The sequence below is a fragment of the Protopterus annectens genome, chromosome 1.part2 (assembly GCF_019279795.1).
Source record: "Protopterus annectens isolate FY-2018-M chromosome 1.part2, PAN1.0, whole genome shotgun sequence".
Classification (NCBI taxonomy): Eukaryota; Metazoa; Chordata; order Ceratodontiformes; family Protopteridae; genus Protopterus; species Protopterus annectens.
The window spans coordinates 561,872,086-561,899,375 of NC_056727.1; positions in this window are offsets into that span (position 1 = coordinate 561,872,086).

Sequence of the window (27,290 nt, forward strand, 5' to 3'; positions counted from 1 at the left end):
GCGATTTTTTTCACAGGGCAAAAAATCACTGGGCCAGTTTCGTGAGTTTGCCATTTCCTCCTCTGTGGTGCAATCTCGGAGTTGGTATATTTAAGTAGAGGGGTTGTGGGGGGCACAGCCCCCCACATCGGGGGGTGTGGGGGCGAAGCCCCCCCACATTATATAATGTTTTAAGTTTTTTTTTGTGGACCAGCGATTTTTTTCCCTGGGGAAACAAATCGCTGTTCGGGTGTTCGAGATTTTAAGCTTTTGCTTAAAAATGGTCGATGAATTAACGTTCGCTTTTCTAAGCGTTCGCTAATTCAATATAGACCCTTTGTATCTTATACTCTCATTTCTGGCATATGATATGGAGAAAAAAATAGATGGATGGACCACACACATGCTGATAATAAACACATAATTCAAAAATCTTTATATACTATATATTTCAAAACAGTTGGCTTAGAACAAGAAAGATGGCTATATAAGACCTGAGAATAATGCCAATCCACATGTGTGAAAAAAATAAGAATACATAGCATGCACTAATTTTCATGAACACATCACTCAACGATATGACATGAATTACAACTTCTGCTGTTATTTGTACCTCATCCATGGCTAATTGTCTTCTTCCTTTGTCAATGCACTGGTTGGGGGGAGGGGGGTACAAGTCCTTTGATGATTTTTTTCAGAACATTCTGTCTGCATTCTCCACATGTGTACATTTGCCTGATATATGTGTTTTCTTTCTTTGCCAAAGTCAGAAGTTTACTTCCATTGAGGCCTAACATTTTTATTTGCTTGGCCTCAGTGTATTCTTTATGATACATATCTATTCCTCTAACATGGCATATTTATGTTGCAAAGGAGAATGAGATCCCTTGTCTGTGTGTTTGTGCAGCCATTAGACTTCTAAATGTGTAAGACTGACAGGATATGGTCTGTTGAGGCCTTACATGTGAGGCAGAGGTCACCTGTTAGTAATCTTTATGATATGGAGAAGAAGACGAAAGTTTGAGACAGTCTGCATAGTTTTTATGATTTAGGTTTTTGATTATTTTAGTGAGAAAGCATTTGTGGTCATTCCAGTTGTGCCAAGTGATTGGACAGATGCATACTGAACAGGGTACTATATTTAGTGACTGGCCTAATGAGATGTGGCATCATTCTTCTTAGCCCTTATACACTGCATTGTGTGACATCACTCTGTCCAGTCTTAGACCCTCTGTGTTTATGTAGTGGCCGCAGAAAGAGATAAGAATGCATGGACTAATTTCACATTCACCAGCATCACACCCTTAACGTGAGGCTCACCAAATGCTTATACTTATTCACAAGTACTGCCCAGCTCATTCACTATTGTAGAAATGGAACTCCACCAATGAGAGCGTTTACACGTATATGCTTTGATGGGATTCATTGAGATAAGTGCAGCTAGGCTTAATTTACATAAGAACTTTGTAACTCTGAACAAACCTTTTTTCAGTCTTTTATATCCCACCATTTTGAAAGCTACCTGTCTCTGTGTAGTAACTAAGATCAAGGCAAATTAAGTAAAAAAGGTTTATAAAAGGCAGAGAAGGCAAACAATTATTAAAAAAGACAGTTATCCTGGATTACTGTATAACATCTTCAGGATTAACCCTGACTTACTGGTAAGGAAGGAAATGTTGCAATAATACCGCACTTCTTCCTGCAAATATTTTGAATTTGTAACCTATAAATATTTTGCATTTGTGCCAGATTTAGTGCTGTCTGCATTACTATTACACAAGCACAGTAGATTACTGCAGACTATTGTCTCTTGAAATGGAAATGCTCAGGATCACACCACTGGCACCCACTCTGTAACTGAGGAATAAATGGCTTGGTCTACTGCAACAGTGGTCTAAATTATGAAAATCTGGAAGGTTTTGTTTAGCAGTATTTTGAAGGGGTAGGGGGAGTACGAGCATCTTGAAAAAAATCTGTTGTGGCTGTATTACCCCAAGATAGTGAATACCATTCAGACCCAGCTTCATATAAACCCATTTTAGTTTTAAACCATGACAACAAAATGTTTATGTCTGTACCACCTAAGATAAGTCAAAGGTGCTGCTAAGATTGACAGATATGGATTAATGTGGTTTTGTGGAGGTGCAGTAAACATTAATAGAGCAATATTGAATAACACAGCGACAACAACCATGCAAATCTTGAAGAGTAGCTTATATCAATCAAATGACTCATATACTTTCATATAAAAAAAATGGTTTAATAGTGCACTCAGTTGGTAAGCACTTTCACATCATAGCTTCATCAGACCTCTTAGTAAACTGAGTACATAACATTTAAAATAATAACATCCAATCACACAACTCCAATTATAACATCACTTCCTGTAAAGTCATGTCACAATAACAGGACCTTTAGTGGAAAAATACTATTACTAACTAAAGAAATATTATCTCATAACTTATACACAAAGTATTTAATTCCCATATTATAAATACTTGAACATTGTTCAATTTGATTACTGTTTATACTAATTTAAAAAACATACTGTAAACATAAAATATAAAGTAAGCATTCAGAGTGCCAATATGTTTAAAGAGTTATTCGCTCTGTAAACATGTATTACTAGCATATCAGTGCTTTAAAACAGCGTTCCTAATTCATTAGTACAAACAACAAAACGCTGCTATCACATAGCTCAAATATAATGCACGTACCTGGCAAATTGTAATCCTTCAAAAAACTACACAATCATACAGGTCATTACAACATCAGAACGTCCATATATCCGCAATTCTCATTCCATACCATATAGCCGGTATATATTCACAACCTTAGATGTCATATCAACACTTTAAACTGCGTTTGTACTTCTATACTGCGCTCATCTATACGCTGATATCACATAGTGCAAATATAGGGCATATAACACATACAATTTATAATACTTCAAAAAACATAATAAAAATAAAAATAGATTGATCTCTATGACAACAACAGTTTGCTAAGAGGTCTGATGAAGCTATGATGTGAAAGCACTTACCAACTGAGTGCACTATTAAACCAATTTTTTATATGAAAGTATATGAGTCGTTTGATTGATATAAGCTGCTCTTCAAGATTTGCATGGTTGCTGTCGCTGTGTTATTCAATATTACCATTATACTTGAGACTTTTTACAGCACAGCATTTACCTTGTGGAGTGTTGTCGTGTTTGTTTTTTCACTAATATTAATAGAGCAATGATGATCCAGTGGGAAGCAGAGTATTAGAAAATGCTACAATTATTGGTGGGTCTTCATGCAGAGAAGGCTTTCAATAGTCAGATGGGATTTTATTTGTAAGGCAATGGTAGCGTTTGTGTTCCCTGATAGAGCTATAATGTTAATTTGGAGGATGTATGAAGAATCAGAGGCAGGAAGTAAGGTGGGAAGTTTCCTCTCCAACAAGTTACATTTGAACACAGGAAACAGGCAGGGGTGGACTCTTTCCTCTTTGTTATTTGCTTTATATTTATAGCCATTAGCAAAGAAAATACGGTCTCACAAATTCAACAATACAGCTGGTACAGTAATCAAAAATTTTATCTTTATTCACAGAGGATATTATTTTGTACTTGATAAATCCAGAAAAGGACATTTTGGTATTGCAGACTATTTTGAGATAAGTTCATTTTTTTCAGAGCATAAATAAATGAAGATAAAACAAAGGCAATAGTGGTAACCTGTTTACCTACACACAAAGTAGTTTGACAATACCCATATTTTTGGAGGCATGATAAGATTAAATATTTGGCTGTATGAATTAAAAATTATTCTATTATCTCAGATAAGGATATGTGGGAAGAGACTAAACAAAATATAATACAAATAAAATACAAAGATTGAGAACTGGAAGGTTTGATTATGGATAGTAAGATGCAAGCACTAAAAATTTTTCCAGTCCCTTTATTTTTTTATACAGGTCAGGATTATTTTTATCACCTACAGAAGTTGTGGACCATAATTAATAAAGACTTGAAATACTTTATTTGGGAGAGGAAGTTGAGAAAAGTTCAATTGGATAAGTTGATTCTCCCCACAGAACAAGGTGGTTTAAGATTGCCTGATTTGAAGGGATACTTTAGAGCTGTGCAGTTAAGGGGCATGCATGTAACATGAACAGCGAGTTCTAAATCAAAGTGGAAAGGGATGATGATGAAAGTGGATGGGTCAAAAACTTAGAGAGTAGGATTTTGGATGCAAGTCATTAACGAGAATAACAGCCATCATACAGAATATTATATTTATAATGTAGTAGAAAGTATTCTAAGAGTAGAAACAGGAATGGAAAAGGAGATTTTTAAAAAATAGGAATGGCTGCAAGTAGGGGTATAGAAATTAGCCAGGAGGGGGCTAGAATTTATGGGAGAAAATTATCAAATTAACTAACGTGTTGGGGTCATATAACTAGAGAAGGAAAGTTTTTAATTGAGTCTGGAAAGTACAGCTGTGTAGACTTACTATAACAGTAGTGTTCAAATAGATCACTGTTACAGGAGCCAAAGATAAATGGGTTATATCTTACTAAGGATATGACAACCAGTCAGCTTCCAAAGTTTCAGGGCCTCCTCCACACACCGTAATCACCGAACAGATTGAGAAGAGTGATATAAAGTCAGTGGGTAGGGTGCCAAACCTTTAAAACATTCTAGCCTCAAAGTAAGGGAGGTTAGAGCCTGTAAGCTATGTATATGCTATGAGAAAAAGAAAACAGAAAAATGTCCTCACTCTGGCATTATAAAATAAGGGGGATGGAGGGAGGGTGTTCCTACTGCAACATCTATTAAGAAATTTACTGTTAGGGAAATTCACTTATACAACACTACAATGTTCATCATTAGATCACTGTTCTAGCAGAGTTAGCCATATGAGTCAAATACCAGAGCTTAGAAAGAAAGGGGGGAGAAGAAGGATAAGAGACCAGGAGACCTTGAAGAATAGTCCCACCAATGCCTGATTTGTATCTAGATAAACTTGTGGTAAACACATACAGAGATGGCCATGGTGCTGCCTCTAGTATTATTTCTAGACTCCACCCCATTTTCAAATGCCAGAGAAGTAACCAATGCACTAGTAGAGTGGCCATGATCTTTCCTGGAGGTGTCTTGTTACAGTGAGATTGAAGTAAAAATCAGTAGCTAAGACAACCATTTCAAAATTGTCTGTTTTGACACTTAAGTCCCATTTTATTACCTTCACGTAACCACCACAGCTGTAAGAATACAAAGTTTGTTACATAAAAACTAGATAAGCACTTTCACACAGTGCATGCTTCATCAGATCCAAAACATAACTCAAATAATCAAGTTTAAATATCCTAAACCAATTAAAACAGACCGAAAAAATCCTTCCAGCAATTACTAACAGATAAGAAGGGAGGTGATTACAATAATAGGGTAGAACTAGCTGATACTAAGTCGATAATAAGAATGCAGACAGATAAACCACCATGCATTAATGGTTCTGTGCCTTTAAAGCCAGTGTTAAAGAAACATAGATCTCATCAGTAATTGATGGAAGGATTTTATTGGTCTGTTTTAATTGGTTTTAGGATATTTAAACTTGATTATTTGAGTTGTGTTTTGGATCTGATGAAGCATGAACTGTGTGAAAACGCTTATCCAGTTTTTATGTAATAAACTTCGTATGCTTACAGCTGTGGTGATCGCTTGGAGATTTTCTTCTTTGCTACTACTGCTTACTCAACTGAGCAACTTTTGGCTGGTGTTGGGACTTTTTCTTGTTTGCATTTTATTAACTTCATAGGAAATAAATAGTTGATTAGATTTCCTGAAGGTTTTTCTCCTGCCAATGTAGTATCTGAGTTGCCTGTGGACATCTGGAGCATGTAGAATTCTTTCTTCTTTATTTTTTGGTTCAGGAAAGAAAATGAGAGATGACTAGCTTGATTCAGTGTAAACTCTGAAAATGCTTTAGGCTTAAAGGAAGGACTGGATCTTAACGTTATCCTATCTTCATGAAAGATGACATAGGGATGAACCATTGTAAGAATTTATCTCAGCTACCATTCTAGCAGAAGTCAGGGCAATAAGTAAAACTGTTTTTCAAGATAAGAATTTCAATTTGGCCTCATGAGCATGTTCAAAAGGAAAAAGTGTAAGTTTCTGCAACACAAAATTAAGATACCAAGTAGGATTCATCACTGTCTTAGATGGACAGATATGTAAGACCACTTTCAAAAACTGTTTAGCTTGAGGTAGGATTTAAAGAGAGGATCCATGGGCAGACAAGCAGAGATAACCAAAAAGTGAATCTTGACAGAAGAGTAAGAAAGGCCAGAGGATAATAACTTATGAAAACACTGTAGAATCAGAGGTCTCTGGCCCTAAAAGAATCCTATTTCATTTTTCTTTGGCATGAAGTAAAAACTCTTTCCCACTTAGCCAAATATGATTTTCTAAGAGCAGGTTTGCAGCAGTTTTCTTAGCCTCCTTCAATATCTTCTACACATCTGTATTAAAAGTCTATTACCCGGGCTGTGAGTTGAAGGAATTGAAAGTTGGGGTGTATCCCATGAAGAAGCTTGTGATAATTGTCCTTGGATATTTTCAAGAGAACAGAGAACAACTGCTGGCTTGGTCAAAGGAGTGTCATCACTTTTATCCTGGGAGAATGGCTTCTGAATCTTTATAAAAATACTGGTTATCAAAGGAAAGGATGAAAGGCATTCAGAAACATTTCAATCCATGGGAATGAAAAGGCATCTGTCTTCCAGTCCGTGTGCAAGGAGTCTTGCTGCAGAATTTCTTTAACTGTTTTCGATGAATGGAGGCAAACAGATCTATCTGAATAACTCCCCACAATGGAATCAATGCCTGGAAGACCCCTGGGTACAACCTCCATTTATGGAGGTCTGTTGTGATTCTGTTCAACTTTTCTGCAATCATAGTTTGCTCTGACAGAATGCAAGTAGTGTGAAGGATAGATTATGCTGAGTTGCTAGACCCCGGGCTACTATGGCTAGTCTGCAAAGGGGTAGGAGCTGTTTTCTCCCTATTTGTTTATGTACCACATCACTGTGCTGTTGTCTGTGACTACTAGTAAAGGGCCAGAAACCCAAAGATGATTAAAAGATGTGACAGCATTTATTAAGAGCCATCATTTCTTTGACATTATTGTTGCCATCTGTCCTGCTTGTTCTACAGACCCTGAACATTCACCCCTTGTCTACAGCTCTCCAACTAGTCTTTGACATGTATTTACAGAAAGAGTAAGGAATGGAAGGAAAAAAGGGAGACACACACTGAAAGATAACTAACTTATTTATCCACCCTTTTTATAAACCTCAGAAATGGAATCTGAAATGACATGGGTACTGGTGTTGGTTCCAAACTTATTGGAGGAATTGTTGAATTTGCCTCATGTGAAGTTTGGTCAAAGGAATCATGAGGATTGTATCAACTTTGAAATCCAGAATCCTGAGGTATTCCCTGGTAGATATGGGAAATAATTTGCAGAATATCAGAAATTGTTCCTTGTAAAATTGTTATGAGGAAGAAATGCCATAATGAAGAATGTATCTAGAAGATATCAAAGAAACATTATCCTGTGAAAAAGGAATGACAGAAAATATTTCTATATTCATCTAAAAGTCTAAACTGAGAAAAGTGTTTTACCCAAGCTAGAGATTCTTGACAGCTTGTAAAAGAATCTGCAAAAATAAGGCAGTTAATAATGGAAAATGCAAATGCCTCCAACCTGCAATGGGCTATTACAGGAAACAGGCACTTTGTAAATGCCCTTGGAGCTGTAGAAAAGCCAATGGGTAAATAAAAAAAATCGAAAATTTAAAACAGACACAGAAAATCTTTCTGACGCAGAAACTATGTCAGTGTTTTAATAACCCCTCTGCAAAAATTTATGATGCAAAACACCCATTTCTTTAACAAAATCAGTGTCTTCACTGTATGCTCCTAAAACATGTCTGAAATCTTTAAGATCTCAAGTTACTAGAAAAATGAGAGGTAACAGACTGTAGAGAGAACTTGATGTGAAAGTTTAGAAATTAAAAGGTTTAGAGCAGGTCTCCAATTTCCTTCTTTTTTTGGCACCAGAAAGATTTCTGAATAAAATCATTTCCCCATTTGATCTGGGGGAACTATATCTCAATGAGATAGTATTTGACCTAGGATACGAGGAAGCAGGGAAGTTTGCATGGATGGATGCAGAGGAATCCCTTGGAAAAAGGAAGAGACTCCCACTGCAAGTTGTATCCCTTTTGATCAATTCTCAGAACCTGAGTACCTGAAGTTAATGCTGCCACTGAGAGAAGTGAAGACATAGACTTTGGAAAAAGTTTCACTGAATTGCCATGGCGGGTAGGGGGTAAAACATGATGGGGCATATGGCCAACCTGCTTTTTCTTTGGGCTTGAGAGGACCCTCCCTCCTTTTTTGATCCTCTCTGCCATTTTTTTATGTGTTTATTTATTTATTTGTTTGTTTATTTTTTTGAAATTCTGTTGGTCTGTGCCTTGCTAAAATTGTTTATTTTTTTCCCTATAGAAGGAACCTGAGTTGGAAGATAAATTTCTGTTATATTTTTGCATGGGGGGGGGGGTTGAAAAATCTGAGTAATCCCCTGAATTAACTTTCCACTTCTATTAAATCTTTTAAGAGTTAAAGCAGAAGAAAGACCAACAACAACAAAACCTCTTTATCCATGGAAGCATTCAAAAACTTAGCTTTAAATTTTGGGAACATAGCCAGATAAATCTTTTCATTACTGACCTTGAAGCAGCTGCACTAAATGCAGCATTAGGATTTTATTAAGAACATTTTAAGGATTGGTTACCTGAGATACAGAGGATATTAAAGAATTAAGAAAAGTCATAATCTCTGAAGAATGGAAGTCAGGAATTAACTTTTTCATTTTGTCAAAAGAAGTAGCAGAAACTTGGACATGTGAGCCTGATAATTCATTGTTTCTATCCAAACCTATAAACTGCCTTACCATTTTTGTCTTAAAGAAAGGGGTTATCTGCCATGAGATCTTTGGCAGAAGATGATTTTGACTGTGAAAGATTCTGGGTGGGATGTAGTATCTGAAAAAAAAAGAAATTTGTAGGTCTGTGGATCCTTATATAATTTATCCATCTTCCTAGGAGCAGGTGGCCAACTGTCAGGCAAACTGTTGGCTGCAAGGAGGACATCTTCTAAAGCTGGCAACTCAGGACAGAGGGACAGACAACTGGAGGTTGATGAAAATTCACCTGTAACAATTCGTAGTATCTTTGTTGGGATTCTGGTATTTCATTTTGTTCCAACTGAAATAACAACTTCATTCTGCCAGGAGTATCAGAAAAAGATAATCCTTTAAATGGAGAATCTGAAGAAAAACTTTCCTCTGAGTCAGATTCCCCATTCTGTAGATTAGGAACTTGAAAAACATAATCCAATTCCTACCTCTCAGACTAAGAATCAGAATCCGAGAGAGGAAAATCTTTTCTTTTTTAATTCAGGGAATATTCAGAATATAAAGACTGAAAGTCTTACAGAAAAAAATGACCAAAAAAAAAAAACTCTTAGCAAAAGCCAGGAATGTTCTCTGCTTGTCCTATATGCTACAGCAAAAAAAAAAAAAAAAAAAAGACTGACCAATGAATGGTCACTTTTCTGGGACTCAAGCTCCACAGACTAGCTTTGTGCAAGAACAATGTCCATTCCCTCATCCAATACTGACAAGTGTGGTTCTTCCTTGACCAAAGTGGACAGATGAATAGCTGCAGATGACACACCTATGTCTCTGTCCTTAGCAGCTTTCTGATGATTAACATCAGAGGGATCAAGATTAGGTGATGAACATTCTGAGGTTTCTAAAATGGCCACGACAGAGTAACTCATCAGCAGCTGAGGTGATGTGGAAGCCAGATTGAAGAAAAAAAGACTCCTGTACAACTTTATTCTTCTTGCAGATCAGACAGGAAAGAACTGAAGATGATGATGCCTGATGCATATCTTTACTGAAAAAGGTTTTTGACAATTCAGTAGTGAAGCCTTGGTGAGTTAGTCCCACATCCTGACTAAAAACATAAGTTTTGAGGTAAAATGTTTTAGTATAAAGCACAATAAAGCACAGTAAGCACTAGCTCAAGCCCCTAGCTACCTGTTCTGTCAGGAAAGTACTTTTTTCTCACAAAAAATTGTAAGATGGAATATATTCTCTAATGGGTCACTTATCTGCCTAACCTTGAAAAATCATAGCTGACTGTTAGTTACTAGAAACCAGCAGAGAAGAGTACACTTCAATGGTAAGAAAGTTCTGAAGGTCTGGTGCTCTAACACCTAACTTTATACCACTCTCCTCAAGCTGTTCACTATTTAGTGCATCTAAAGCTTTGGAAGCTGGCTAATTGTAATATCCTTGTCAGGCTATAACCCATATATCTTTGACTACTGCAACACTGATCTAATTATGAACATCAGGAGCTGCTGTTTAAAAAAGGATAATTAGTAGGTTATAGAAAATATTGCATGATAACTATAATAACAAATAAAAACAGGACAGAAAAGAGTGGGAAGAGACAGAATGGAAAGGAAACGTACAAGACAAAAATAGGAAGATGCCTGTATGACACACATGTATATAGCAAAGTCCAAAAGGTTTAGGACTTTTTGCTTGGATGTGTTTGTATAGGTATTTTATACCCCAGGCAAACTTTAGAGAATTATTCTTTAGGTAGGCAGCAAATGCTATAAGTGTGATGGTGCAGGCAGATTTAATCGTGAATGTGTTTTTTTGGAAATGTAACGAGCTGACAGATTTTAAGAATTACCTACAGAGTACTTTGTCAGAAATGTTGTTAAGAGTAAATGGTTGTAACTAAGGAAATGATTATTTTGATCCGGGGTATACAGTTTTTTAATTGGGTAGCCATGGTATGGCCTTATTAAGTTTAATGTTATTGATTACAAAACAAAAAAAAAAAAAACAGAAATTACTATGAAATGGAAATAAAAATCTATACCAGCTGTACTTGAAATGCTGAATATTGTAAAGGAGGTAAAAGTATTAGAGATGGAATCTTTATAAATGGGAAGGAGCAAACTACATAGAAATATATAAATGTTCAAGAGGAGGAGTGAGGTTTCAGGTAATATATTCTAAGTATGTCTGTGTATATACATATGTATGTATATATACATATGTGCTCCAAAACACAAACAACCCAGTTCCAGGTAAAAAATACAATCAACCCTATTTGGGTGGCATACAACTCCCATATACCATGGTTTCACCCCAAACAGGCTTTTTCATTGCTTAATCTGATAATAAAAACAGAAAGATCAAATGTAAATACAACATTCTAAAAGTCATGTGATCTGAATCAACTATTCAGGGTAACTAGTAAAGAGCCACATAATGAAAGAGGATTCAGTAAATGTATCTATGTATGCTAAATTGTAGCATGATAACATATTGTCAGTGAATATTTTAACAATAAAAAAGAAAATACAAGAATTATATCAATGTCCACTAACAGGGTATAAACAACTGAAGTAATAAAAAATAGTAAATAAATTCATTCAAATCTGGGGGATAAATAGTCCTCAAGTTAAGGATCCATGTACTTTTCCTTCTGTTAGTTAAATTGTGCCTTAGTGTTTGTCAGTCCCTTCCTTGCACCAGATCAATTTCTGCAAGGTTAAATGCATACGAGCTAAATTGCAACAAAATAAAATATTGCAGTCTAGGGGGAATCACTTCAAATTTGTAAAATAAAAAAATGAAATACAGAGATTGTATACATTCCCTCTAGTGGGATACTAATAACCAAATTAATAAAAAATTCAAAAATAAATAAATTAATTTAACCACGGAGTATAAAAATGCAAGGTTAAGAATCCATATATTCACCCTAACCCAGGCCCAAACTATACCCTTAACACTCCAGGCTGAAACCCAAATAAAACTAATACCCCAACCACTAAACCATATAACTCACTATCTATAGCTCACCTCAATATACGCAGCATTGGCAATAAAATTGCTCAACTGCATGCCCTTCTAGATGTCCACCTATTTGACATCCTATGCTTATCTGAAACTTGGCTTAAACCTACTGTTAAGGACACCCCACCAGGTTACAACATCATTAGACTAGACCGCACAACCAAAAAGGGAGGAGGGGTAGCAATCCTCTATAAAGCAGAGCTACAGGTTACTACTTTAAACCTTAACCCACCATCAAACAATACTGCTGAAATACTTATCACTAAACTTCAAATCAACACACATAAGGCCACAAACATTATCTGTATATACCTTCCCCCAGGCAATAACATCAGTACACTGGAAAATATCCTTGACTGGCTTTCCACCAACCTCCCACAAGAAACCATAGTCCTAGGAGACTTCAATGTAGACTGGATGACCTGTAGTAATATACACCCAATCACCCATATTAACCTTTATAGCTTTACACAAACTATTAACTCCCCTATCAGAACTAATAGAACCAACAACAAAGAAAGTACCTTGGACTGGTTACTTACTAATAGTCCTCATCAAACGTATAAAGCAGGTACCCTCCCAGATGATCTCAGTACCATTCACTAACCTATATTATCAGACATAAGACCAACCTAACTTTCCCTTTCTCCTATAGAACAATACGCACGAAAAAGCACTTTAACCCAGAACTTTTCCAAACTGAACTTAAACAATGTAATTGGTCACCATTAAAATCTCTTCCACTTAATGAAGCCATAGAATACTTCAATACAATATTCCTAGCAATCCTAAATCAACATGCCCCATCACGTTCACTTAGAAATAAAACTAAACCGTCACCTTGGCTCACCAATAATACTAGACAAAAAATCCGTCTTAGAAATAAATCCTGGGCAAAATGGCACGCTACTAAAATTCCTTCAGATCACCAAACCTTTAAACAACATAGAAATAACTCAAAAAAAGCCATTCTATTAGACAAAAAGAACTTTTACCTTAAAACACAGCAAACCTACCACAAGGCACCACAAAAATTTTGGGCTAGCATTAACAAACTTCTTTACCCAGGTCAATCAATCACTCCCAACACACTCGACTCTAACCCTAACAATCCCTTACAAACTGCCAATGCCTTCAATTCTTTTTTCACTGATGCTATCCAAAATCTTGCTAGCCATCTTTCTCCTCATACCTCAAATCTGCCTACTTCTACCTCTATCCCACCTCCACCATTTCATTTACAACCAGTGTCTACTTCCTTCATGTATTCCCTTCTCCTAAAATTAAAACCTACCACCCCCTCAGCTGACCAACTCCCAGCAGAATTCCTGCAAAAAGGAGCTAAAGCCATAGCTTACCCCATTTCCATTCTGATCAACAGAACCATAAATGAAGGAACTATCCCAGCTATCTGGAAAATTTCCCATATCATTCCACTACATAAAGGGGGACACTCCAATGAGTATTCTAACTTCCGTCCGATAGCCCTGCTATCTCCCCTTGCAAAAATAATGAAAAAATGCATCCATAAGCAACTACTTTCACACCTTCTCCATTACAATTTACTTGCCAACTGTCAACATGGTTTTAAACCTTTCCATAGTACCACCACTGCCCTGCTATCCTTCACAGACACCATCAACAAAAACCGTAACAATAATATTCTTTCTTCTGCAGTCTTCATTGATTTATCTAAAGCCTTTGACATGGTTAATCACCAACTCCTCCTACACATACTGAAATCCCTTTCACATGATCCCCAAGCCATGAATTGGTTCAAATCTTACCTTGAAAACCATCAGCAGGTGGTACTTTGGCAAAATAAACTGTCTAATAACCTTCCTATCTCCCTCGGTGTTCCTCAGGGCTCCATTTTAGGTCCACTCCTTTTTTCCATTTATATTAATGACCTTCAATCAGCAATACCACACACCACCTGCATTCAATATGCAGATGCCTCTACTTTTATCTGTACAACCACCTCTGAAACTGAACTTAAATCTCTTACCCAAAAAGCTTTCAATACTGTAGAACAATGGTTTTCAAACCACTGCCTCCTCCTTAACCCCAAAAAAACTAAACTGTTACTTTTCACACCTACCCAAAAATCCACTCCTATCCATCTCACACTTCTATCAAATGATGGCACTATCATTTCTCCTGACCCAACCACTAAACTCTTAGGAATAACAATTGACAACAACCTCAACTTTGATACCCATATAAACAACACAATAAAATCAGTGAACAAAAAACTGGGATGCCTTTACAGAATTAAGCCCTTTCTAACTCCAGTAGATAGGACTGTTACAGCCAGAACCCACTTAATCTCAACTCTGTTCTATGCCTCCCCTATATATACTAACCTTTCTAAAAACAACCTCAACAAACTGGACAAATCTTATAATAATATTACTAGATTTGCCACAGGATTTCCTTTCAGAACTCATCACTGTCTGAATGTAAAACAGCTAGACTGGCTAGAATTTCAGAACCAGCTTCACTTTCTACAGCTTCCCATAGTCCACAAGGCCCTGTATAAACCCACCAACACTCCTATACTCTCTACCATCATTACACCTTATAATAATAATAAGAACCTACGCTCCTCAGATAAACTGTTGATCAATACCTCAAGATCCAATCACTCAGCAGGTGACTCCCTGTACTCTAACTCTGTAGGAAAGCTATGGAACTTACTACACACTGAACGCACAACACAAATTTCTCTTTCACTCTTTAAAAAGAATCTAAAGCTATTTCTTAAGACACACTGGCTATGCTCCTGTACAAACCCTGACTAACTTTTCTCCTTTTAAACTAACAACTACTCCTAACTCTATAATTTTTACCTTAAGAATCAAAATACCATGTTATTATAGATAAAATGTATGTATACATGGATATTGTATCTCATGTACAATACCAATTGATGCTTACTGCTAATTCTATCCTTGCTAAAACTAATCTATTTTAGATATAAAAAAAAAAATTTTTGTAAGAACTGCTTTTTTAGTTTTTTGTAAGTTTTATCTGCTATTACTTTTGTAAGAACTGCTTTTTTAGCTTTTTGTAAGTTTTATCGCTATTACTTTTTAATGTATGTATTATTTTATTTTTGGAGCTTTTCTCCCCAGGCCTCTACTGAAAATGGACATGTATCCAGCTAGACTAGCCCAGTCAATAAATGTAAAATAAAATAAAATAAAATAAATAAAATATATTTTCCCTTTTGTTAAGAAAATTGTGCCTTATTGTTTGTGTCAGTTCCCCTCCTTGCACCAAACCAATTTCCATATAGGTGAAAATAACAATAGGGTGTTGAACCTTATGACGATATGAAGCACCATGTTCCCACTTACATTTATGTTTCCAATATATAGGGAAGCCTGTTGTTTTAAAGGGCATAAGATCTTCCCAACATAAGATGCTATACAGAAACACCTCAGAGGAAAAATGACCCAGCCAGTTTGGCATGTAATAAAGAAGCATATTTCAGAAGATTTAGAGGTATTTGCAGAGGTAAATAATTGTCTTACAAATTCTAAGAGAGTGTGGACAGTACTCACATGGGTAGCAGCTTTAAGGGTTTTGGTAGTCAGCATTTGGTGTATAGAAATAATTCCCTCATTTTTCTTAAACTTGGGAAAACAGCCATCCATCCACAAACTCATTTTCCCATTTTTTGCACATGGGATCAAGGTGCCACTTCATCAGTGATGAGTATCTAGAGCCAATATTCACACCACTCATTGGCTAGCCCAGCCACAGTCGTTCTTTCATACCACTCATAAATGCACAAACTCACACCTACAGGCAGTTTAGAGTGCCCCACTGAGTGCATGTCTTTAGAATGTTGGAGGAACCACAGCACATGGAGAAAACCCATGAAAACACAGAGAGGACATGCAGAGTTTGCACAAAAGGCACCACAGCTATGAGTTGAACCAAGGAACCTTTTGCTGTAAGGTGAGAACACTTCCTGTTGCACCACTAAATGTGCCAAACATTTGACCCAAACTCTTTCCTTTTCTGTAAGCAAACAGAACATGTTAGCATTTTGCCAAGAAAAAAAAAAAGATTTAAGAAAGTATCAATACTTTTGTAAACAATGCTTCAGATTAAATAAAATAAATAAATTAAATAAATAAATAAATAAATGTTTGTACCATGACCGTGTGGACCCTGTTTTACTTACTGTTGTATGTTTATGTTTTTCTTCCCGTAGAGCATCTGATTAGGATGTATTGGCCACCATTTCAAAAGTGACAACTATGTCAGTGTTTTTATAACCTCTCTGCACAAATATATGATGTAAAAGTCCTGTTTCTTCCCCCAAATCATTGCCTTCACTGCAAATATATCTAGTTCTATAGAACTGCAAATCAGGTATTTTCTTAATAAAATGTGGGGACATTACAGCTGGTAGTGTGTGACAAGGAGTTTTAATTATAGGAAAAGAAATACAAAACATTTTAATAGACAGCCCATTATTTAAGCATAATAATGCCTTCTAGAGTGGACATTATTGGGGAAACAAAAGATCTTCAAAGAGTGGAGTGTACTTGAACACCTGCAGTGTTAGGCTCACAATACCCTTAGGATGTCTGTAGTTTCCCCTGATAAAGCTCACCCTATCGGACATTATTGCTTGTTTAATACTTGGTGTACTGCAAATGGGCTGAAATTAAACATGCAAATCTGTAGTATCATTTTCTTTGGCAAGCAACCCCAAGCCCCAACATATAGTATAGACAATATCGCATTGTTAAATTAATGCAGTCAAGGACCTGGATTGACAGCTCCCTTTCTTTTGATCACAACATGGCAACTGTTGTCAGAAAATCCTTCTACGTAGTACAATTAATAGCTAAACAAATATTATTGTTCACTTATATTTGGGACTGATTAGACCAATTATAGAGTATAATTCCCCCTTTGGGATGTACCTCACTCAACATAGCAAACAACTAGAGAAGCACCAGAGGTTCCTAACTAAGATGATTTTGGGCTTAAAAACCCTGAATTACAAAGAGATGCAAGAACCTCTATACCTTTACCCAATATCATATAGACTCTGAAGGGTTGGTTTGTTCATCAGCTACTATACCATTTGAGACTATGTTGTTCTTGATCTTCTTTATCTCCACAAGCCAAATAGCTTGACAAACACCAGAACCAAGGACTTGAATTTTCACTGGCAGATAACAGAACATAATGGAGACAGAGAGAGTCAATAAATAGCCATCTCCTTCTCTGGAAGAAGCTGCCCCTGGAGGTTATGGGTCCTATACATTATTATATTTCAATCAGATCATGGACGGCTGGATGGGTACTCCAGAACTTACCCCGGGACTAATCGGTCTAGCCCTTCTTGAGAAAGGGGAGCAGTCAGCATGTGGGCATTGGCAAGGCTTTAATGGTTATGAGACTAAAATGCATCGAAACTCCTATGAATCCTATGAATTAATTAGTAACCCCTCTCCCCCACACTTCCAGCAAAGCCTTGTATACCTGCATTTCACTGTACACATTCTCACACATACTGCCAGAGAATGCATAACACTTTTGATACCATTCCCCACTCAGAAATCATAGAAAAACTCACTAAGCTTAGTATCAACCCCTATATCACTAGGTGGGTTGCAAACTGGCTTACAGATAGAACCCACAGTGTGAAAGTAGCTGACTTCAAGTCAGACTGCCGATTAGTCATGAGTGGAGTCCCACAGGGTTCAGTCCTGGGTCCTCTCCTGTTTGGTATCTACTTCTCTGAAGTCCAGGCCAACACAAAGAGACTCAGGCTGACAAAGTTCGCAGACGATTGCAAGTTGGGAGCTTTTATTATTAACTCCCCAAGTGATGTTGACATCCTACAGAATGGCCTCACTGTGACCAACGACTGGTGTCAGAACCATGGCCTTAAGCTCAGTGCCAAAAAATATGTCGTCATCCTCTTTGGGAAAACCCAGTTCCCATGAATTACCACATTGATGGTAGTCCACTGAACACAGAAGGCATTATAAGAGATCTGGGAACACAGGCTGACAGCAACCTCTCATTTGATCACCACATTGCCACTGTGGTCAGAAAGTCCTTCTATGTGGCACATCTCATTACTAAGGGATTTTCATCCAGGAAGAAAGAGGTCATTGTCTCCCTCTACTCTTCCCTCATTAGGCTAATCATCGAGTACAATGCCCCATTTGGCACGTACCTCACTAGACACCTGCAACAATTGAAGAGACTGCAAAAGTACCTCACAAAGAGGATCCTAGGCCTTAACACTTGTTCTATATGGATAGACTCAAATAACTCCAACTATTCGCTGTCTCATATCGCCTACTTAGAGGCAACCTCTGCTTGACTTACAAAGCCATGTCTGACCCAGCTCTGTTAGAAATGCTACATCTAAAGAAATCCCAATCCCTCTGCACCACATGCTCCAGAGACCTCAATCTCATTACCACAATTAACATAACATGCTGGAGGGACAGGTTCATAACCCAGAGACTGCCCATGCTATGCAACAGACTTCCCATACATGTCAAGCAGAGCACCTCGCTGACCTTCTTCAAGAGAAATCTTGATGAGTGGATGGGTAACAGAAAATTCACCCCGGGGATAACTCCAGTGGGTCTACTTGACAGAAGCACTGGGAACTACGGTCGGGTGGTACTATGCCAGGGTAATCCTACGGCTAGGCTTGTAAAGGCCCTAGGGCCATTAGCCTAGTACACACCTATGAACCTATGTACACAGACAATACTGCAAAGGAAAGGCAAATCCAGAAATCATAATTAATGCTTCACTGTGCTTCTGCTACTTTTTAAGTAAGGAATGAAATCCATGACGTAGAAATGACTGCACTCACACAGATTAAGAAGTGTAATTATTTGCAAACATTTATATTCAGGTTAAAAAATGTCCAGCGGCAGCAGGAAGAAAGCCACAAGAGAATCACATCTTCATGGTTGTACTAATAATATAATGAAAACATCTTTTTGGAAGTGGGGCAAACAGGAAGAGAGAGCTATGGCATGGAATCAAGCGATGGCTGGCATAAATACTGTACAGGGAAGGAATCAGAACTTGGCATTGTGTAGGCAAAGATCTAATGATATGATGGGATGTGCTAGAACAAAGGCTAGGCAGAATGCAATTACCCATAGCAGCACAGGAGGTGGGCCTCCCACACTGCAGCCTTCAACAATGGATGTGGAGAACCTTCTATCTATAAATGAGAGATGATGCTGATGCAAATGAAGATCCTGCATGATTAATTTAAGGTGGCACTAATTCCAGTACTGTCAGACACTTACAACATCCACACTCAGACAGTACAGAAGGTTAGAGCCTGGCTGACATTACTAATTTCAGTCTAGGTGTACTTACCATGGTACCTGTGCACCTATAACTCTTACATGTAACATAAACTCTGCAGACACTGCATGGTAAGTATGGACATCATATCTTTACAAAATAAAAAACACATGTAACCAACACAGGTCACAGTAACCACAACTTGACATATTTTTTCACAAGATCAACACCAGTACCAATTGCATGCCATGCTATATCACAGCAGGCTGATGCTGACAGCAGGATGTCTGCAACAATACTGGCATAGCTCTCAGTCTGAGGGCACAGCCTCAGGACAATAGTGTGCAGTCAGAAAGTGTAGTGGTAGGGCCCCCTACCTCACAGCAGATATAACTCTATAAGTAGTGAGAGGCTCACATACTCAGCATGAGGAAATTACATTACAACTGGGGGAATACCCATTTATTTTGCACAACTTGAACCCCTTGATGAAGAGACAACCCCTTCTGAGATAGCAGTACCAACAGTTGCACCAGTACACAGGGGTGCCATGTGAAAACATGTTTTACAGTTAATTTCAGAAACACACGTGAAATTGTCTGCCCAGCAGCAGGTGTGCCATGACATTGTTGAAGCCCAGGCTGCTGCCTTTGAAAATCAGGTAGAGATGGTTAGGGTATTATGGAGTATATGTGAGGAAATTCACCAGTACTTGGGAATGGTGGTGGCCAGGGACTATGCCATAATGATCCTCAGGATAAACATGGTTGCACACAAGGCATCCATGTTAGCCTTTATATGTACACTATTAAGCACTTAACACACACAACAAAAAATAAAATTTAACTACTAAAAAAAAAAGTCAGCACAGGGATCATGAGGACTCACTTTTAATAGGTTAAGTACTTTTATTTTTAATAGTACAAGAACTTTATTAGTGAACTAAGATAAACAATGACCTCATTTCCTTATATAGGATAGGATGGTCATATAACCACATTTATTGTTTTAAAACAAGACAAATTATGCAAAATATCTTAATGCCACATAAAAAGTTTTTTAAAAGATTAACTAGCAATGCAAAAAATATTCTGTCATTCATATTCCCCACACCTATACACTTAAAACACCTGCACATCTCAAAATCACATACAAGCCTACAGACTAAACACAATGTATTATTCTACATTTCAACTTCTACTTTTCCCAAATAAACCCTCCCTACTTCTTATCTAAACTACATTCTCTATCCTTGTATTTCTTATATTTCAGAAACATGTTCTTCCTACATTTCCTCATACTAGGACCTGTTCTCCTACCTATACACTTAACATCCTACCAATATCCATTCCCTTAAAATTCCAACAAAACGCTTATATTGTGTCCTCCAAGCAAAATATTTCTGAACCTCCTCTCTCGATCATACCCTATCTATATCAGCACTCTGATATCCTACTATTTAAGTATAACTATCAAGGGGAAACAACCATTTTCTCAAAAATTGGGTATTAAACATAAAATCAAGGAAAAAGCCTCTAACTGTACCATCATATCTCCATAACCATAAAACTTACTAATGACATCCACCCAAACCCAGGCCCAGCTCATCATAGTCAGGCACCAGACAGCATATCCCTTTCAGCTCCTTTATCATTACCACTTCACCCACAATCCTCCACTGGCCATCATAAACCCCATACCAACTTATGATGTATTTATAACAAAGTCCTTGAAGTGCATGCATGAATAGCACTACACACTGTGGGCATGTTAGTTGCCACAGAGACCTGGTACTGTCAGGAAACAAAAAATGAAGAAATTTCCTTGTTAGGCTATAACATTATCAGATTACACAGAGCCATCAAAAAAGCTGGCAGCAAACCTTTCAGCTCTACAGATCTTTGCAGAATTTCATGATTTTGGCCTCATATTTATGGGCCGTTTTTCATAAAATTGTGATTTTCTGGCAAATACTGGCAAGAAATTGAAATTAAAGTAAGAAAATACTGACAGACATTTGAGTTTTAGACTTCATACTCCTCAGAAAATTCATGCTAACACAAAACCTGCTATGCTATCAACCTTCTAAGTCTAAAAGAGCAATATTTAAAAATTGCCCCTATTTCAGGGCTTTTGTCCCCCTACAATTATTGCTTGTCCAGAGTTCTTGCTCTAAGAGATTAACAGGTAAGGCTCACAGTATTACTATTTTCTACAAAAACACACTAGATATCTTCCTTTTCCCCCACATCCTGCCAACATATTCTAATTCAGAAATCCTACTAACCATGCTAAACACTGGAAGATATTATTTGCCTGACTTTTTCAAAAATTCCTCATGAAACTATAACAGATATATAGTAATTTGGTTAATACTTTATATACTTTAATTGAGCTTGTTTTAGAAAACAATTTCTTTATTTTTTTACAAAGAGCACTACAAACAAAAAAAGAGGAGTAGCGATGGATGTCAAGATAGCACCCTCATATGCAAATGTGGTTATGAGTTTGTGGGAGCATGAACATCTTTGTTCAAATATACTTTTTTTGAAGGTGGGATTTTACAGGTGATATACTGATGACTTATTTTTTGTATGGCAGGGCGACTATGATAAGCTTGACACCTATTTTCAAGACTTTAATGCCAGTACTGTTTTTTTTTTTCAATTCGCCTTGGGATATAAATGTTGTAGTATCAATTTCTTGGATTTTGAAATCACTATGGATGTATTACAAGGTACTTTCAACAGAACTATTTTAAGGAAAAACTACTTTTGTCAATATCTGTCTTATGTCTGTCAGCACTCTGTTTTTATTTAAAAAAATCTAGTCAAAGGTCAATTTATTCATATAAATTGCCTCATTAGTTTAGACGGTAATTTTGAAAGTTAAGTTTTACATTTGAGAAAGATATTTTTGGAAAGAGGCTATACCTGTGGTTATTTGGACAGGATGATTGATGAGGTCAAAAGTTTAAGCAGTTAAAAATATCCACCGATTTTGATCAGTGCAATTCCTTTTTCTGACAAAAGTAGACAACGTGATAATGATAATATGTTCACAGGATTTTATTTGCCTATATCTTTTGCTGCATCAGACATCCGAAAGATTGTTAATGAAAACTGGAAAATTGTTTCTGATAATAAAGATCTAAGTGAAGTATTAGGTGATGCACCCAAATTTTGTTAAAAGAAGAATTATGACCTTAAAAAGTTATTCGAGTATGTACCATACAAAAACCAGTACAATAGGAAGGGAATGTTTCATTGCAATGGGTGTAAACAATGCAGATTCATCAGTGAAGATTCAAATGTGGTGTTAAACCATAATAGTGTACAAATATGGTCAAAGGGAAAATTTACTTGCAACTCAACATATGCTGCTTATTTGGCAACATGTAACTTATGTCATTATTTTTACATAGGAAAGACCATTAGGAATTTAAATAAATGTATTTCGGAACATGTTTTAGCTATTAAAAATAAAGATGTTAGAAATTCTTTCGCCAAGCATGCTATTGCTTGCAATGATTTCAGAATGGTTTTTTTTTTTTTTTTTTGTGGTTGACTTTATTAATCCAGTTCCCCTAAGTGGTAACTTCAAAAACAACCTGGAGGATAAAGAACTTAACCGGCAACTCTATTTACAAGCTGACAAGTTACCAGGTATTAATGAATATATCAGCATCAGATGCCTTTTAAAGCTTTAATTAGTGCTCACCTTTATGTGTAAACATATTAGAAGTAATTATTTGTGATTTTTATAATATCATATATATTTTAACATTTACTATGAGTACAACTTTAATAGTTAATTGTGTTTGTCGCATTACAGTTTTTGAAATGTATTTTATGATTTTTTTATGCTGCACTACAGTTCTGAGGAAGTTCTATTTATACAATTAAAGAATGAAAGTGCGTAGCTTTATATCATACTGTGTTTTTTTTCATATTCTAGCCACAGTTTGTTTGTCAACTCCAGTTTCCAGTGTTCCAAAGTTTCTGTTTCTTTGTTTGAGTTGGTGGTGTCTGCTTTAGTGTTTTCTAATCCCTCATGAAACCATAATATGGGGTGGTATAAATATAGATTGGCAAACCATACATTCTTAAAACTTGAGGTGATAATATATGTCTGTATATGTTCCCCCAACTTATAATCATGCCTACTAGATATAACATACAGATAGAGAATACACCCTCTCCTGGATCCTATAATCCTCTCTATATAAAATCTTATCCCATGGAACTCTGTCAGACAGCCTATGTGATCACTTACCAGTCCATACCATAAGGTACCAAAGTAACGGCCACAAAACACATAATTACAACCTGTTAAGAAAACTTACTACTTAACCTAAAGACACTTTTATTAATACACTATATCTCCTTAACTCACAGTGATTAAATACTCTCCCTATAAATGATTCTGTCTCTTAGTTCAATAAGATTCTCCTAGATAATCTAAACACACTAGCCTCCCCTAAATAAAAAAAGAGTCAAAGACAACCCTGCCCCATGGCTATCTGTAGCAACTAAACAAATCATTAAACAAAGAGACAAAGCTTAGAAAGTTTGGACAAAAAAAAGTAAAATAACCCCTACTTTATTAGTATATAGACAACTAAAAAACCTACTAATAATGTAAAACTGTTCTGAGTCTAAATCAATAAACTGTTTAATCAAGGACAAACTACACAACCAACACCAAACACACAGAAACAAAATGATACCAAAGCCAACTGATGCAATACCAGTTTTATACAAACAGTACAATCATTAACTATTCAGATGTCTAATCAAGCTCTTGATGAAATAAAGCCCCCTTGCTATGGGGTGGGGGGATATTCATGTTTCCATTGCACAAGGGTGGAATTTACAGACTCATAGTCCACTAAGAAAAATGATTCTACTAATGCTTTGTTGAGACCCACATTAACATGCACCAACTTTAATATTTTTTTTTTTATTGTTGACAAGCTATCAGTTCCAGAAAATGAGAGGAAATTAGGAAGCCTTCCTTGAAAAGTAAGAGTTGCACTGGCAGATATTACTTGATGTCACATAACCCCCAAGTATCTATTGCCAGTATTTTAAAATTGAAAGCTGAAAGGCTCTAATATTCTAGAGGGAATTTATGTAAAAAGGAGAAGTTTTGGTTGTCTGTTTTCAATTTACTGATTACAAAAGCAGTTCAAAAATGTCATTCTTGTATTTTTTAAATATATACCCCCTGATTCACGAATCCTCCGTGTAAGACTAAATAAGTCTTACTTGGAGGCTGCAGTAGAATGGTATGATGTCAGCGTGCCATGAATATTCATGAGGGCACGCTAACTCTACCCCAAGTCTAACACGGACCGTGCAGGCAAGCAGGGGGCGTGTCCAACTGCCGAGCAGTCTAAAGGTCCATGCCCCTGCAAGTGTGTGAAATGCAAAATGTCAACACACAAGAGCGAGTCCGCTCAAATGTCCATGTACCCAACACCACACTCCCTGACATTGTAACCCCCAGCACAGTTATAAAAAGTAAAACATTAAATTTTTTTTTTCTAATTCCCAATATAGCTGCCCATATTTGCATGTGTGTGTGTGTGTGGATGTGCCCATTGCTTAGCTGCAGTTAGCAATCTCGACATGGAAGAGCATAATAAGGAATGTGTATGCAAATTATACCAAATAGTAATAGAGTAGTGGTAGAGCATTCGCACAAAGAGGAGGCATTCGCGGTTCGAGTCCCACCACTCCCCTTCCTATTTTTTGTTCAAAATGAGTATATGAAATAATTCCTGACATATATGATTAAACTTTTACTAAAAAGCATTGAAATGGCCTATGTATCAGTGAACAAAATGTATATTTATCAAGGAACCTGACATATAATTGTCCGCAGTTAAGCAACGCTTTACACAGCGCAATATAATTGTCCGCAGTTAAGCAATGCTTTGCCCAACGCAATATAGTTGCTCGTAGTTAAGCAGCGCTTTGCCCAGCACAATATAGTTGCCCATAGTTAAGCAGCACTTTACCCAGCGCAATGTCGTTACTTATAGCTAAATAGCGCTTTACCCAGCACAATCGGTTTGTGCGTTGGTGTGCACCGCGACAACCAGCGCACCGTCAGGCAACGTGGAGCAACATAGAGCAAAGTTGCTTAACACAGCCGCACCCCCTAACCTGTCTGGACAGTAGTAAAATAAAAAGCAATGACAAGGTTCGAACCCAGGACACTGTGCACCATAATCAAAGTACTGAACCACTAAGCCACGACAGCTTAGGATAAACATCCACTGTTAACATATATATACTTATAAATGTTAGCTTAACCATTGCTAAGCAGGTCTGCAATCAGCCGAGAATTTTCAAAAACGGCCAATCACAAAAAAGTGCGGGAAATGCGGCATATTTGAGCTTCATAGGCGGGAATACTCGCCATAACTGATTGTAGCTCCCATCTGCAGTTAGAATGTCTGATGCTGGAGAGGGTACTCGCTTTAGAGTGCAACACTGGGGCATCGAGGAGTCAAAATACATGGTTTGGCTCCTAGTCCATCATCATGAGTCTCGAGTCCTGCAGGGCCAGTTCCAAGGGACGGAGTATAAGGCAGAGGCTTGGAACCGGTTGGCTCATGAACTCACCAGTGCCACAGGTGTCCCTTGGACTGGTGAGCAGGTCTGTCACCACCATGCAGACCTGAAGAGACAGAAGCAGGACCTTCTGAACCAATGGATCCAGGAGGCCCGTCATATGCAGGATGCCCCACTACTAAGTAGGTAGCCATGGAATGCAGTATGTAAGACATGCTAATTTAGTCTAAATAATGGATAGGTATGTCTCAGTATCCCTTCATTTACTTCACAGCTGCAGGTTTCCGTGCTATGAATCAGCAAGCCTATGCAGATAGGCTGCTAAGGCTGCACCACCAGGCAGGTTAGTAATTATTCTGCATGTATTGTTATTTAATATATGTGAGAGAGCATGACAAAAGTGTTGTAGCTCAATAATACAGCTATAAAATGCCCTGAATAAATTTTCTGCATGTACTGTTATATAACAGAAGTCAGAGAGCCAGAAATAGAGTGTACTAACCCAGCAATAAAGGTAAAATAAGTCTGGAATACTATCTCTGCATGTACTGTCATATAATATAAGTGAGCAAGCCTGAAAAAGAGTGTTGTAACCTATCAAGAAATGTATAATATATCCTGAATATGTCTTCCGTATGCACTGTAATAACAAGTAAAGGAGAGAGCCTGTAGAAAAGAGTGTTCAATGTAATTAATAAAGGTCTAATACTTGGAGTGTGTCTGTGTCACTTACTTTGAAATGTTGTTGTACCCTTGCAATAAAAAATAGTACTGTTGTATTAGGTACTGTCAACCCACAGTTGTGCAGTCCAATAGGAAGTGGATGAAGGAAGTGGCAGTAGCTGTGAAGCATATAATATTTATTCCGTGAATAAATTCTCTGCATGCACTGTTATATAACATAAGTCTGAGAGCCAGGAATAGAGTGCAGTAACCCATTAATAAAGGTAAAATAAGTCTGGAATACTATCTCTGCATGTACTGTCATATAAAATAAGTGAGCGAGCCTGAAAAAGAGTGTTGTAACCTATCAATAAAGGTATAATATGTCCTGAATAGGTCTTCTGTATGCACTGTAATATCAAATAAAGGAGAGAGCCTGTAGAAAACAGTGTTAATGTAATTAATAAAGGTCTAATACTTGGAGTGTGTCTGTGTCAGTTACTTAGAAATGTTGTTGAACCCTTGCATTAAATAAATAGTACTGTTGTATTAGGTGCTGTCAACCCACAGTTGTGCAGTCTCATATAAAGTGGATGAAGGAAGTGCCAGTAGCTGTGAAGCATATAACAATCCTCAACAGTTGTTAAATGGCTGTCATGCATAGGTAAATCTGGCACACGAGTAGCTTGTCAAGGTGTTCCCCAGAAATGTGTGTGTGCTACATGAA